We start from the raw sequence: 14,492 nt of genomic DNA on the forward strand, positions 1-14,492 counted from the left end.
TAGTATCTCTACTTGGTGCGGAGTTTTTGGCTAGCAAAGATGGGGGGCAAGCACCACATGTTGAAGGATCTATGACAATATAACTTCTGTGTGAATATGAACAAACATAAATCATTACATTGTCTTCCTTGTCCAACGTCAACAATTTTTGCATATAATATTTTGATGGGGGCTCACAATCACAAAAGATTTCCATGATATTGTATTTGCATATGAAAGTTCTCTTCCTTCTACTAATCATTCACGAATTGCTTGTATGACAAATATTGTGATTGTCAAGCTTCAAAAGATTTCACTTTCTAAACCCAGTGTGAAGGTACCACTAGGCATGATATGATTTCAACTTCATGACATTCAATTTATTCAACAATTTACTCATAGGATATAAGTGAAGCACAATAGTAAATGACAAACTACTCCAAAAAGATATAAGTGAAGATCAATCGAGTAGTTAAGTAAATAGATAGCTATGCGAGGACTCTCACTTATTTAAAACTTTCAGATCTAAGTATTCTATTAAAACAGCAATCAAAACAAAATAAATTGACATTTCAAGAATAGCACAACTCATGTGAAGAAGCAAAAACTTAGGCTCAACCGATACTAACTGATAATTGTTGAAGAAGAAAGGTGGGATGCCTACCGGGGCATCCCCAAGCTTAGATAACTGATACTTCTTGAAATATTATCTTGGGATGCCTTGGGCATCCCCAAGCTTGAGTTTTTGTGTCTCCTTAATTCCTTTTATATCACGGTTTCCCTAAATCTTAAAAACTTCATCCACACAAGACTCAACAAGAACTCGTGAGATAAGTTAGTATAAGCCAATGCAAAAACCTTATCATTCTCTACTGTAGCAAATCACAATAATTATTATTCAACATTGCATACTAAATACCTCTGCATATTTAATACTCATATCCTCAAATAGAATCATTAAACAATCAAATATATGCAAACAATGCAAACATAACAGCAATCTGCCAAAACAGTACAGTATGTAAAGAATGCAAGATTCATCATACTTCCCTAACTCCAAAAATTATGAAAATTTTACCACACTGTAGAAAATTTATCAGAGCTTATTATGCAAAAAGTTTCAATATTTTATCACATTCTGACTTTTCTAGGGAATTTTTGCAACAGCGGTAAACTTTCTGTTTTCAAACAACAACATGTATACTTGCAAAATAAGCATGGTGAAGGCTATCCTTGACATTTTTATTGAAAATAAAGATGCAAAACATTATTCTAAATAACAGCAAGCAAATCCTAACAAACTAAAATGACGCTCCAAGTAAAACTCATATCATGTGACGAATGAAAACATAGCTCCAAGTGAGGTTACCGATAATGTTGGAGACGAAAGAGGGGATGCCTTCCGAGGCATACCCAAGCTTAGTTGCTTGGATATTACCTGGATATTAACTTGGGGTGCCTTGTGAAGGAAATATGCCCTAGAGGCAATAATAAAGTATTATTTATTTCCTTATATCATGATAAATGTTTATTATTCATGCTAGAATTGTATTAACCGGAAACATAATACATGTGTGAATATATAGACAAACAGAGTGTCACTAGTATGCCTCTACTTGACTAGCTCGTTAATAAAAGATGGTTATGTTTCCTAGCCATAGACAGTTGTCATTTGATTAACGGGATCACCTCATTAGGAGAATGACGTGATTGACTTGACCCATTCCGTTAGCTTAGCACTCGATCGTTTAGTATGTTGCTATTGCTTTCTTCATGACTTATACATGTTCCTATGACTATGAGATTATGCAACTCCCGTTTACCGGAGGAACACTTTGTGTGCTACCAAACGTCACAACGTAACTGGGTGATTATAAAGGTGCTCTACAGGTGTCTCCAAAGGTACTTGTTGGGTTAGCGTATTTCGAGATTCGGATTTGTCACTCCGATTGTCGGAGAGGTATCTCTGGGCCCTCTCAGTAATGCACATCACTTAAGCCTTGCAAGCATTGCAACTAATGAGTTTGTTGCGAGATGATGTATTACGGAACGAGTAAAGAGACTTGCCGGTAATGAGATTGAACTAGGTATCGAGATACCGACGATCGAATCTCGGGCAAGTAACATACCGATGACAAAGGGAACAACGTATGTTGTTATGCGGTCTGACCGATAAAGATCTTCGTAGAATATGTAGGAGCCAATATGGGCATCCAGGTCCCGCTATTGGTTATTGACCGGAGACGTGTCTCGGTCATGTCTACATAGTTCTCGAACCCGTAGGGTCCGCACGCTTAACGTTACGATGACAGTTATATTATGAGTTTATATGTTTTGATGTACCGAAGGTTGTTCGGAGTCCCGGATGTGATCACGGACATGACGAGGAGTCTTGAAATGGTCGAGACATAAAGCTTGATATATTGGACAACTATATTCGGACACCGGAAGTGTTCCGGAGAAGTTTCGGATAAAACCGGAGTGCCGGAGGGGTTACCGGAACCCCCCAGGGAAGTATTGGGCCTTAGTGGGCCTGAGGGGAGAGAGAGGGCAGCAGCCCAGGAGGTGGCGCGCCCCCTCCCATGAGGAGTCCGAATTGGACTAGGGGAGGGGGGCGCGGCCCCTCTTTCCCTCTCCCTCTCCCTCTCTTTCCTTCCCCCCCTCTCTTCCTAGTTGGACTAGGAAAGGGGAGTCCTACTCCTACTAGGAGGAGGACTCCCCCTCTCCTTGGCGCGCCCCAAGGGCAGCCGGCCTCCCCCTTGCTCCTTTATATACGGGGGCAGGGGGGCACCTCTAGACACACAATTGATCAACGATCTTTTAGCCGTGTGCGGTGCCCCCCTCCACCATATTACACCTCGATAATATCGTAGCGGTGCTTAGGCGAAGCCCTGCGTCGGTAGAACATCATCATCGTCACCACGCCGTCGTGCTGACGAAACTCTCCCTCAACACTCGGCTGGATCGGAGTTCGAGGGACGTCATCGAGCTGAACGTGTGCTGAACTCGGAGGTGCCGTACGTTCGGTACTTGATCGGTTGAATCGTGAAGACGTACGACTACATCAACCGCGTTGTGTTAACGCTTCCGCTATCGGTCTACGAGGGTACGTGGACAACACTCTCCCCTCTCGTTGCTATGCATCACCATGATCTTGCGTGTGCGTAGGAATTTTTTTGAAATTACTACGTTCCCCAACACCTTGGGCATCCCCAAGCTTAGGGTATTGTCACTCCTCATTCTCCTCATATCGATATCTTACCCAAAACTTGAAAACTTCAATCACACAAAACTTAACGGAACTTCGTGAGATGGATTAGTATGATAAAGACAAATAATTCACTTTGGTACTGTCAAGGACAAGATTCATAATTGTTTCCACACAATTCCTACTGTAGCATACCATTTCCACAATTTATATTGAGCAATATAGACCAGAGAAACTAGAAAACAAGCAAACTATGCATTGAAAACAGAATCTGTCAAAAACAGAACAGTCTGTAATGATCTGGATAACTACCATACTTCTGCTACTCCAAAAATTATGAAATTTTTTGGACCACGTGAGAAATTTGTATATTAAACTTATTAAAAAAGAATCAACTCAAAAGCACTCTTCTGTTAAAAATGAGACTTATTTTCGTGAGCGCAAAAGTTTCTGTTTTTCAGCAGGGTCAAATCAGCTATCACCCAACATGATCCCAAAGGCTTTACTTGGTACTTTATTGAAACAAAAGCAATAAAACATGATTACTACAGTAGCATAATCATGTGAACACACAAAAACAGTAGGTAAAAGTGTTGGGTTGTCTCCCAACAAGCGCTTTTCTTTAATGCCTTTTAAGCTAGGCATGATGATTTCAATGATGCTTGCATAAAAAATAAGAATTGAAACATGAAGAGAGCATCATGAAGCATATGACTAGCACATTTAGGTCTAACCCACTTCCTATGCATAGGGGTTTTGTGAACAAACAACTTATGGGAACAAGAATCAACTAGCATAGGAAGGCAAAACAAGTGCAACTTCAAAACAATCAACACATAGAGAAGAAACTTGATATTATTGAGATATGTAAGGGCATAAATTCCTTCCTCATAATAATTTTTGGAAACATCATGAACGGATTCAACAATATAACCATCACATACAACACTCTTTTCATGACACAAAAGCATAGAAATTTTGTTACTCTCCACATAAGCAAATTTATTCTCATGATTAGTGGTGGGAGCAAACTCAACAAAATAACTATCATGAGAGTAAAAATTAAAATCATGATGGCAAGTTTTATGGTTATCATTATTCTTTATAGCATAAATGTCATCACCTTAATCATCATAGATAGCAACTTTGTTGTCATAATCAATTGCAACCTCCTCCAAAATAGTGGATTCATCATTAAATAAAGTCATGACCTCTCCAAAACCACTTTCATCAACATAATCATCATAAATAGGAGGCATGCTTTCATCATAGTAAATATTCTCATCAAAACTTGGGGGACTAAAAATATCATATTCATCAAATATAGCATCCCCAAGCTTATGGCTTTGCATATCATTAGCATCATGGGTATTCAAAAATTCATACTAACAACATTGCAATCATGCTCATCATTCAAATATTTTGTGCCAAACATTTTATTGACTTCTTCTTCTAACAATTGAGCACAATTTTCCGAACCATCATTTTCAAGAAAGATATTATAAAGATGATCAATAATATGACGCAACCTCAATTCAATTTTTTATGTAGTTTTCTTTTATAAACCAAACTAGTGATAAAACAAGAAACTAAAAGATTCAATTGCAAGATCTAAAGATATACCTTCAAGCACTCACCTCCCCGGCAACGGCACCAGAAAAGAGCTTGATGTCTACTACGCAACTTTATTCTTGTAAACTCGTGTTGGGCCTCCAAGCGCAGAGTTTTGTAGGACAGTAGCAATTTTCCCTCAAGTGGATGACCTAAGGTTTATCAATCCGTGGGAGGCGTAGGATGAAGATGTTCTCTCTCAAACAACCCTGCAACCAAATACAAGAATTCTCTTGTGTCCCCAACACACCTAATACAATGGCAAATTGTATAGGTGCACTAGTTCGGCGAAGAGATGGTGATAAAAGTGTAATATTGATGGTAGAAATATATTTTTATAATCTGAATAAATAAAAACAGCAAGGTAGCAAATAGTAAACGGGCACAAAAATGGTATTGCAATGCTTGAAAATGAGGCCTAGGGTCTGTACTTTCGCTAGTGCAATCTCTCAATAATGCTAGTATAATTGGGTCATATAACCACCCCCTCAAAGTGCGATAAAGAATCACTCCAAAGTTCCTATCTGGTGGAGAACATAAGAATAAATTGTTTGTAGGGTACGAAACCACCTCAAAGCTATTCTTTCCGTTCAATCTATTCAAGAGTTCGTACTAAAATAACACAAAGCTATTCTTTCCGTTCGATCTATCCTAGAGTTCGTACTAAAATAATACCAAAGCAAATTCATATTCATAATACTCAATCCAACACAAAGAACTTCAAAGAGTGCCCCAAGATTTCTACTGGAGAAACAAAGACAAGAACGTGCATCAACCCCTATGCATAGATTACCCCAATGTCACCTCGGGAATCCACGAGTTGAGTGCCAAAACATATATCAAGTGAATCAATACGATACCCCATTGTCACCACGAGTATTCAATTGCAAGACATATATCAAGTGTTCTCAAATCCATAAAAGTATTCAATCCGATAACAACGAATCTCAAAGGGAAAAACTCAATTCATCACAACAAGATAGAGAGGGGAAAACACCATATGATCCGACTATATTAACAAAGCCCGCGATACATCAAGATCGTGACATCTCAAGAACACGAGAGAGAGAGAGATTAAACACATAGCTACTGGTACAAACCCTCAGCCCCGAGGGTGGACTACTCCCTCCTCATCGTGGTGGCCGTCGGGATGATGAAGATGGCCACCGGAGATGATTTCCCCCTCCGGCAGGGTGCCAGAAAGGGTCTAGATTGGTTTTCGGTGGCTACAGAGCCTTGCGGCGGCGGAACTTCTGATCTAGGTTAACCCCGAGGGTCTTCGGAATATTTGTGAATTTATAGGGTAAAGAGGGGGTGCGGGAGGCCACCGAGGTGGGCACAACCCACCTGGGCGTGCCTGGTTCCCCAGGCGCGCCCTGGTGGGTTGTGCCCCCCTCGGGGCACCCCCAGGTGCTGCTCTAGCCCAACCTGGGTCTTCTGGTCCATAAAAAATCTCCAAAATAGTTTCGCGGTGTTTGGACTCCGTTTGATATTGATTTCCTGCCATATAAAAAACAAGCAAAAAACAGCAACTGGCACTAGGCACTGGGTCAATAGGTTAGTCCCAAAAAATGATATAAAGTTGTTATAAATTGATTGTATAACACCCAAGAATGATAAAATAACAGCATGAATACTTCATAAATTATAGATACGTTGGAGACGTATCATCCTTCAACACCGCCTTTCACCCATAGACCAGTGGACAAATAGAGTGAGTAAATCAGATAGTCGAGGATATGCTAAGAACTTGTGTCTTAGCTTATGGAGCCAAATGGGAAGATTGCCTTGGCAGAATTTTCCTAAAATAACACTTACCAGTCTAGTATCCAGATGGCACCATTTGAAACTTTATATGGATGGAAGTGTTGGACCCTTCTCAACTGGTCGGAGCCCGAAGAGAGCACCATTTTCGGGCCTGACATTAAGCAGAAGAACAAGTGCAGCTGATTTGGGAACGTGTGATGACCGCCCAATCAAGACAAAAGGCCTACACCGATTCTTATCGTTGCCCCATAATCTTCCAGACCGGAGATCACGCCTACCTAAAGGTCACCCCGCTCAAGGGAAATCAACGCTTCCATGTCAAAGGAAAGCTTTCCCGAAGATATATCGGACCCTTAAAGATCACCGGAAGGCAGGGAGAAGTTGCCTACCAACTTGAGATACCTCCAGAACTAGCATATGTGCACAACGTCTTCCATGTCTCTAAACTTCAAATATTTCTTCAAGTCCCCAAGAAGCCAGATCTCTACAAAGAGATCGATCATCACACCATCGATCTTCAGCCAGATCTCACTTATCGCGAAATCCCAATTCGCATTCTTGACGAAGCCGAACAGCGGACGAGAAGACGCACCATCAAGTATTTCAAGGTTCACTAGAACAACCACACTGAAGAAGCTACGTGGGAACGCAAAGACTATCTCAGATCTGAATTCTGTCTTTCTTTAGTGTCTAGCTAGGGAATCTCATGGATGAGGTTCTTCTTAGGGGGGGAAGGTCTGTGACACCCTGAGTTTTATGATCTTGTCTTGAGTCAATAAAGAAATTTTTGAATATTTATGATATTTTAGTTTCAATTTCCATTTATTTTGTTTTTCTTGCATTGCTTGAATTGTTTGATTTCCATGTGCTCGTAATCCATAGAAAATCCCTAGGACAATTCCCTTCACCTTGTCTCAAACATCACCCAAAGATCATCACAAGTGGTCAGGACCTAAAAGTATTTTATTTACAAATCATTTTGGCCCCAAAAACTTTAAAGTCATTTTGTTGCCTAAAACCATAAAACTATGGTTTGAACTACAAGTATTTATTTTTACTTAATAGATGCTCCTTAAAAAAATCATATTTAGGGTCTACTATATATAAAGACCACTATTTCCATGATAAAATATGTTTGAAAAGTTTAAAACCCCCCTTCTTAATTATTTCTGGAATGGCCAGAAATGGCAAATAAAGGAAAATATTTTTTTGTATACAAAATATTTGGGAAAATTTGGAGACACTCATATGGTACTTGGACATGAGTATAAGTGGACCAAATCACCCATAATTTGTGTATGCAAAATTCAAATATTTGAAATACTTACATAGGGATGTTTCTCCAAACATTTCCAAGTAATTCTCATAGCCATGTTTTGACCTCATCTCCTAACCTACCAAATTTCACTTGATTTAGATAAGTATTGCTATTACTTTTGTGAAGTTCAGACGTGTGCCACGCCGACTCAACATTTAATGTCCCTTTGTTGAACCATTGAAGTTGAGAGCATACTCCTCCACACACTCCGTTTCTTCAAGAATCACCCTCATCTTCGTCGTTTCATCCTCATATTCGTCATCATTCGACGAATATGAAGGCATGACGTCGGTGTAGAAGTACTCCTCATCAGAAGCCAGCATGTTTGTTTTAAAGTAAACAACGAGAACATAAAAATGCACTTTGGCATTTGTCCGTAAGATGTCTGTCATGGACGGCGTGGCAGGGGCCGAGGGTACCTAGGCGATGACCCGATTCAGGGGAGTACGACGTCCGTGTGCGGCAAGGCCTGGGCAGTGTTTGTCTTGAGAAAGGAGTGTAGGATTGTGAAGAAAATGTGAGCTGCATGGGATTTTGGGTGAGACATAGCTGTCGGAATCCAACATGGCAGATGGCTGGAGTTTAAAAGGTTTCGTTCAATTTGATGCCAAAAAAATGTTTGAAGGATTTTGATTTCCAAACCAGTCCAACCCAATTTGATGAGCCGCCTTGAAGGCGTGAAAGTGTCTAAGGCCAACTCCACCGCGCGACCCCATCATGTCCACGCGCGTCCGTTTGGGGTAAAACTGACGAACCAGACGGCCCAGCGCGCGGGCGCAAACGGACTTTTGTTCGTTTTCTGTCCACTTTCGACCCATCCCCGGCCCAAGTTTGCGCCGCTTTTGGGGTGAAACGGATAGCACGCGGACGGGTGGGGCGTCCGCGCGTGTCCTCCCTTGGCCTGCCCGTCGGTGGCACAGGGACGCCTTTTTCTATCCGCCCCCTCCCTCCCTCCGGCCGCACCCCCTTCACTCTTCTCCACTCTTCCCCACGCCGCTGCCGCTGCCATTGCAGTTGTGCAGCTCGGACGCGCGCTCGCCCTGCCCCTTCCTCTCGGCGCCCCTGAGCTACCCAACCACGACCACCTGATTTGCGCACCCGCCGGCCAGATTTGGGGCGGATCCGGTCGGTCTTGAGCTCGCCCGACTGTGGGAGGCCGCGCCGCGCCATGGACTGGCCGAGCACCAGGCCGGAAGGCCCTGGCAGGGCCGCAAGGCCACATGCAGGCAGTGGCTCCTCCTCTAGCCGTTCGGATCTACACTGTCGGTGGTTCGCCGGTAGATACACGAATGGCAGTCGGCCGGGCTCGGTGCTAGCCCAAAAGCTCGTCGGCGCTCCGTTGCCACTCATTAAGTGCGACCACTGCCCAAAGAAGGCCGTGCGTCGCGTGTCTACAACGCCGGAACATCCCGGATGGGTGTTCATCAAGTGCTTAAACGATGGGGTATGTGCTCTTTTTAGCTTGGGTTGTGCTCTTTAGATTTGACTAGTTGTGCTAACTTAAAAAATTTATTGTGTAGCATGGATGCAAGTTTTGGTATTGGGAAGAAGAGTACATCAATATATTGATAGAGCGTAATTTAGTAGATGTTCGTGCACTTTTAGATAGCATAGGCTAGAGATGAGACTAGTGCACTTGTTGCTAGATTAGAGGCCAGACATGAGACTAGATGCGAGGAAGCAACCTCTACTTCTTTAGACTCAAAGAAGAAAGAAGCACACAAGATCGAGCCTCCTCCGCAGATCAATAATGAATACATCGAGAAGGCACTAATCCAACTTACAGGAGCAGATTATGGAAGTTGGATATCTTCTAAAATGTATTCTTGTGGTTCTTGTTTTCTTTAGTCTTACTTTTCTAGTCAAAATTTGATGATGTATTCCCATATATCAAAAATGAATGATGAAAAAAGTTAAAGACTTACAAAGAAAAATGTACGCGCACAGGATGCAGCCAGGATGCGTCCGCGCGTTGGGCGCACGGCCACCCCATTTTAAAAACAGCCTAAACATGACCCCATTATCCTATTCAAACGAACAAAATCCGAACAAAACAAACGTCCGTTTGGGTCGCGCCGTCGAGTTGGCCTAAACAACCCGACTGGGCCTAGTCGGCTCTCGATCCTTCTTCCACGTGTACGGGGGAGGACTGATTTGTCGCTTGTGTAGTACAGATCCACTATGCCCGCATGTGTTGTGGCCTTAAGTGGCGTGCTGGTAGGTCCTGGTACAGCCCAAGCCCATGAAGCTAGCCGGTCCGGTCGGGTCGGCGGAGCAGGACAAGCACAAATGTGGCAACGGAATTGGGTGGGCGCACAGTCGTTTTTTCTATAATCACTTCCCCACTTTATTAAATTAAACCAGGAAGTTCATCAGACACAATACTCAGAATACAATCTGAAGGATAAGTCTCCCACGGAACCGAAACGCTATTACAAAAGCCGAACCGGGCGACCTCATGAGCCGCTTTATTCGCCTCCCTCCACGCCCATGTAGCTTTGAACTCCCCCAAATTTGTAGCCAACCCCTTGATCTCTTCCACTATGATGCCCACCGCCGACAGATTTTGATCTTTCTCGTTCAGCATTCGGGCCACGTTCAGACAGTCGATCTCCAGGTGGAGTTTGGGTACTCCTCTTTGTAGAGCTAATGCCACCGCCCTCCTGCATGCCCGTAACTCGGCCATTTCTGCCGTTGTGATGTCCGGAAAGAAAACAGCGTTCGCACCTCTAAAAGCTCCCGCTTCATCTCTGAACACTACCCCAGTGCCTCCTCCCTGCCCCGTCCGCGACATAGCTCCATCAACACTGGCCTTTATCCTGCCCGATGCCGGTGGCTCCCATCTTGCTCGTTGGGTTGGTGCAGTCAAGCTTTCTGGCCGCATCCGCACTTTCTTCCATTCATCCATAAGCACTGCTACTCTTCTCGCCACCATCTTGGCCTCTTCTATTCGTTTCCCATCTCGGGTGTCATTTCTAGCCAGCCATATAGCATATAATCCTTGCACCATCGCTGACTTGTCATCCTCCGAAGCATCGGACATCCACTGAAGCATCCATGATGCGACCGAACCCTGAGTGCACATCGAACTAGGTGGGTTCGCCACCCTCGCACCCAATACCGAGTTCAGCTCCTTCCAGAAAAGCATGGAATGATAGCAGCCCCAAAATCTGTGATACATAGTTTCTTCACGTCCACACGCTGGGCAAAACACGCCAGGCTTGATCCTTCTACGAAGAAGTTCAGATCCGACTGCCAAGCCGTTCTTGATCAGCCGCTGCACGTGTATCAACACCTTCCCCGGCGCGTCGGTACCCCACAGCGCCAGCTAACTCCGGTGGTTCACCGCCGTAGATGACGAGCCCGACTGTCCAGTTCTCGCCCTCTTCTTCTCCATGCATAAGTGATAAGCTGATTTTACTGAGAATTTCCCATCCTTCGTAAAGTTCCATGCTAAGAAGTCGTCTGTACCCAGGCCACCCACACAAATCTGAAGTATATCTGAACATCATCTTCTGTAAACATTGCTTCTAGCTTGTGTCGATCCCATCCTGATGCCGCGTCATTTAGGAGGTCGCTCACCCTCGTCATCCCCGTCACATACCCTTGGCCCAGTGGCCTTAGGCTACCCTTACGAGGGATCCAATTATCATGATGAATGCGGATGGACGACCCATCACCCACCCGCCATATAAGACCATCCAAGAGCAAGTTTCTGCCATGCAAAATGCTCCTGAAGGTATATGATGCACCACCGGGGCAGGTTGCATTGAGGATAGACCCATGGTCATAGTAGCGGGCCTTGAGGACGCGGGCGCATAGAGATGAAGGGACCTGCAACAGTCGCCAGGCCTGCTTAGCAAGTAAGGCCTTGTTAAAAGCTTCCATGTCTCAAAATCCCATTCCTCCCTCCTGCTTACTGTCACACATTTGCTTCCATGCAATCCAGTGAACCTTTTTCTCACCATTAGCTTCACCCCACCAAAAGTTAGAAGAGATAGATGTCAGATTCCCGCACAATTTCTTGGTGAGCTGAAAGCAACTCATGGTGAAAGTTGGGGTTGACTGGAGCCCCGATTTGACCAAAACCTCACGAGCCTTCTTAGATAGACCTTGCCCCTTCCATCCCGTGACCTTCCCTTTTGCACTCTCCCGGGCATATTTAAAAGTTCCCTCCTTTGATTTCCCCACAGCTGTGGGCAGCCCCAAATATTTCTCACTTAGAGCTTCGGATGTGATCCCGATCACTGCCTTAAGGTGGTCTTTGGTATCATCTGTGCTTCCTTTGCCAAAGAAAATAGAAGATTTTTGCAAGTTAACTTTCTGTCCCGATGCCACCTCATAGTCTCCGAGGATTGTTTTAAGGGCGAGAAGATTACTCTCAGAACCTTCAAGGAACACAATGCTATCATCCGCAAAGAGGAGGTGGGTGACCATGGGGCCAGTGCTCCCAAAAGACACCCCCTTAATGTCTCCAGAACTTTGTGCATTCTTAAGCAGCGCCGAGAATCCCTCCACACAGAACAAAAATAGGTAAGGCGATAAAGGATCACCTTGCCTGAGACCCCTTGTCGGCAGAAAAGAATTTGACACCCCCCCATTGAGTTTCACCGTGAACCTTGCCGACGTCACACACCTCATAACCATTTGAATCCAATTTGCATGAAAACCAAACCTCTCCAACACCCTCCCCAGAAAGCTCCACTCCACCCTATCGTAAGCCTTCATCATATCTAACTTAACCGCGCACAACGGCTTCCTCCACCTCCTCATTCTGATAGCATGCACACACTCATATGCCACCAGAACATTATCCGTGATGAGCCGTCCCGGTACAAAAGCGCTTTGCTCTTCTGAGATCAAAACCGGAAGGATCCCCTTGAGCCTATTGGCAAGAACCTTTGTTGCTATTTTGTAAAGTACATTACACAAACTGATCGGTCTAAACCGAGACATCAACTCCGGTGAATTGATTTTAGGTATCATCACAATAATAGTGTCATTGAAACATTCTGGTGTCGCTATCCCATGCAGAAACTCCTTCACCTGACTTGCACACATCCTCCTTGACTAACGACCAGTGTCGTTGATAGAACAAGGCCGGAAAACCGTCCGGGCCCGGTGCTTTCGTAGGGCCCATCTGAAATAGAGCAGTCTCTATCTCAGCATCAGTGATCCCGGCTGTAAGCTTCCCATTCATCTCGTCCGAGACTACTGCAGCAATGTGTTGTAACACACTGGCCGCTGCATGTGAGCCCTCAGACCTGAACAAAGTAGCATAGAAGTTCGCAGCCAAAGCACGCATATCTTCATCAGAATTGCAGAGCGTGCCATCCTCCCTACGAAGAGCTTTCACCGTGTTTTTCCTTCTTCGATGAGACGCCCGGTTCTGAAAATATTTTGTGTTATGATCGCCCCACTACAGCCAGTCAATACGTGAGCGCTGTTTATAGTAAATCTCCTCCATCTCATACAAATCATGTAGCTGACTCTCCACATCCTTGACCTCCTGAAAGTAACCGGTCACCAGCGCCCTTTCTTTCGCGTCTTTTAGCTGTACCTTTAGCTTGCTGATCTGTTTGCGGAGAGAGCCAAAAACCTCGCGACTCCAAGTCTGCATGGCCTTTGACAAGGTGCCCAACTTGCTGCACATCCCCGCCCGCTCCCCATGCTGCAGTTTTGCTTGCTCCCAGGCCCTCAGGATCATTTGTTCATAATCATCGTGCCGTGTCCAGGCCTCTTCAAACTTAAACCCCGTTTGTTTCTTAAACCTCCTAGCATCCAGTGATGCCGCCGCCCGGATGACCAATGCCGCATGGTCGGACTCCTCCGTGAGAATGTGCTTGACCATCGTTTCAGGGAAGAGGCTCAAGAACTCATCATTGCATGTGTCCCTGTCCAGCGGACCTGAATATTTGGGGATGCAGGCCCGCCCAATGCGATGTAGGAGCAGAAGCGCACGTCCGGACACCCCGGCCTCGCCCCTTGCTCCTCTGTACGTGGCACCGTTGGGCTGCCCGCATCGCCCATTGGCCAACGGGACCTATGCGGTGGGTGTACTCACTTTGTCGTTTCCTACTTCACCTCCTTCACTCCTCTCCTGCCTCGTCTGGTTTTGGTTGGCGCCAACACTTGAGGCCAACTCCACTGCACGACCCAAAATTTATACCCATTTTGTTCGGATTTTCTCTGTATAGATAGAAATAAGGAGAACAAACGCCGGATAGAGACCGGACAAACTCACTGCACCCAACGCTGCTACCTTATTTTCATCCCATTTCACCAGCTGTCCGTCCTCGTCATTTCTTCGAACACGTAGCAGGCATAACGAACTCGCCGCCACGGCCGCTCCTGCTCATGCACGCCCTCGCCCCCGTCGCGACCGCATGCCCGCCGTCACGCCCGACGCGTCGCCGTGCTTGTGCCCTCGCTCTCGCCGCGCCCGCGTGCACGCCTCGTCCGCCCAAGCTCGCTGCCACCCGTGCGGCCGGACCCTCGCGCCTCCTCGTCGCACGCGTCTTCCGCGGCCGGCCCGCCGCAGCGGCGTCTTGCCTCGCGCCCAAGCACCGGTCCCCCACGCGCTTGCGCTCCGCTCGGGCCGCGCCCCTC

The sequence above is a fragment of the Triticum aestivum genome, chromosome 6D, assembly GCF_018294505.1.
Source record: "Triticum aestivum cultivar Chinese Spring chromosome 6D, IWGSC CS RefSeq v2.1, whole genome shotgun sequence".
NCBI lineage: Eukaryota > Viridiplantae > Streptophyta > Magnoliopsida > Poales > Poaceae > Triticum > Triticum aestivum.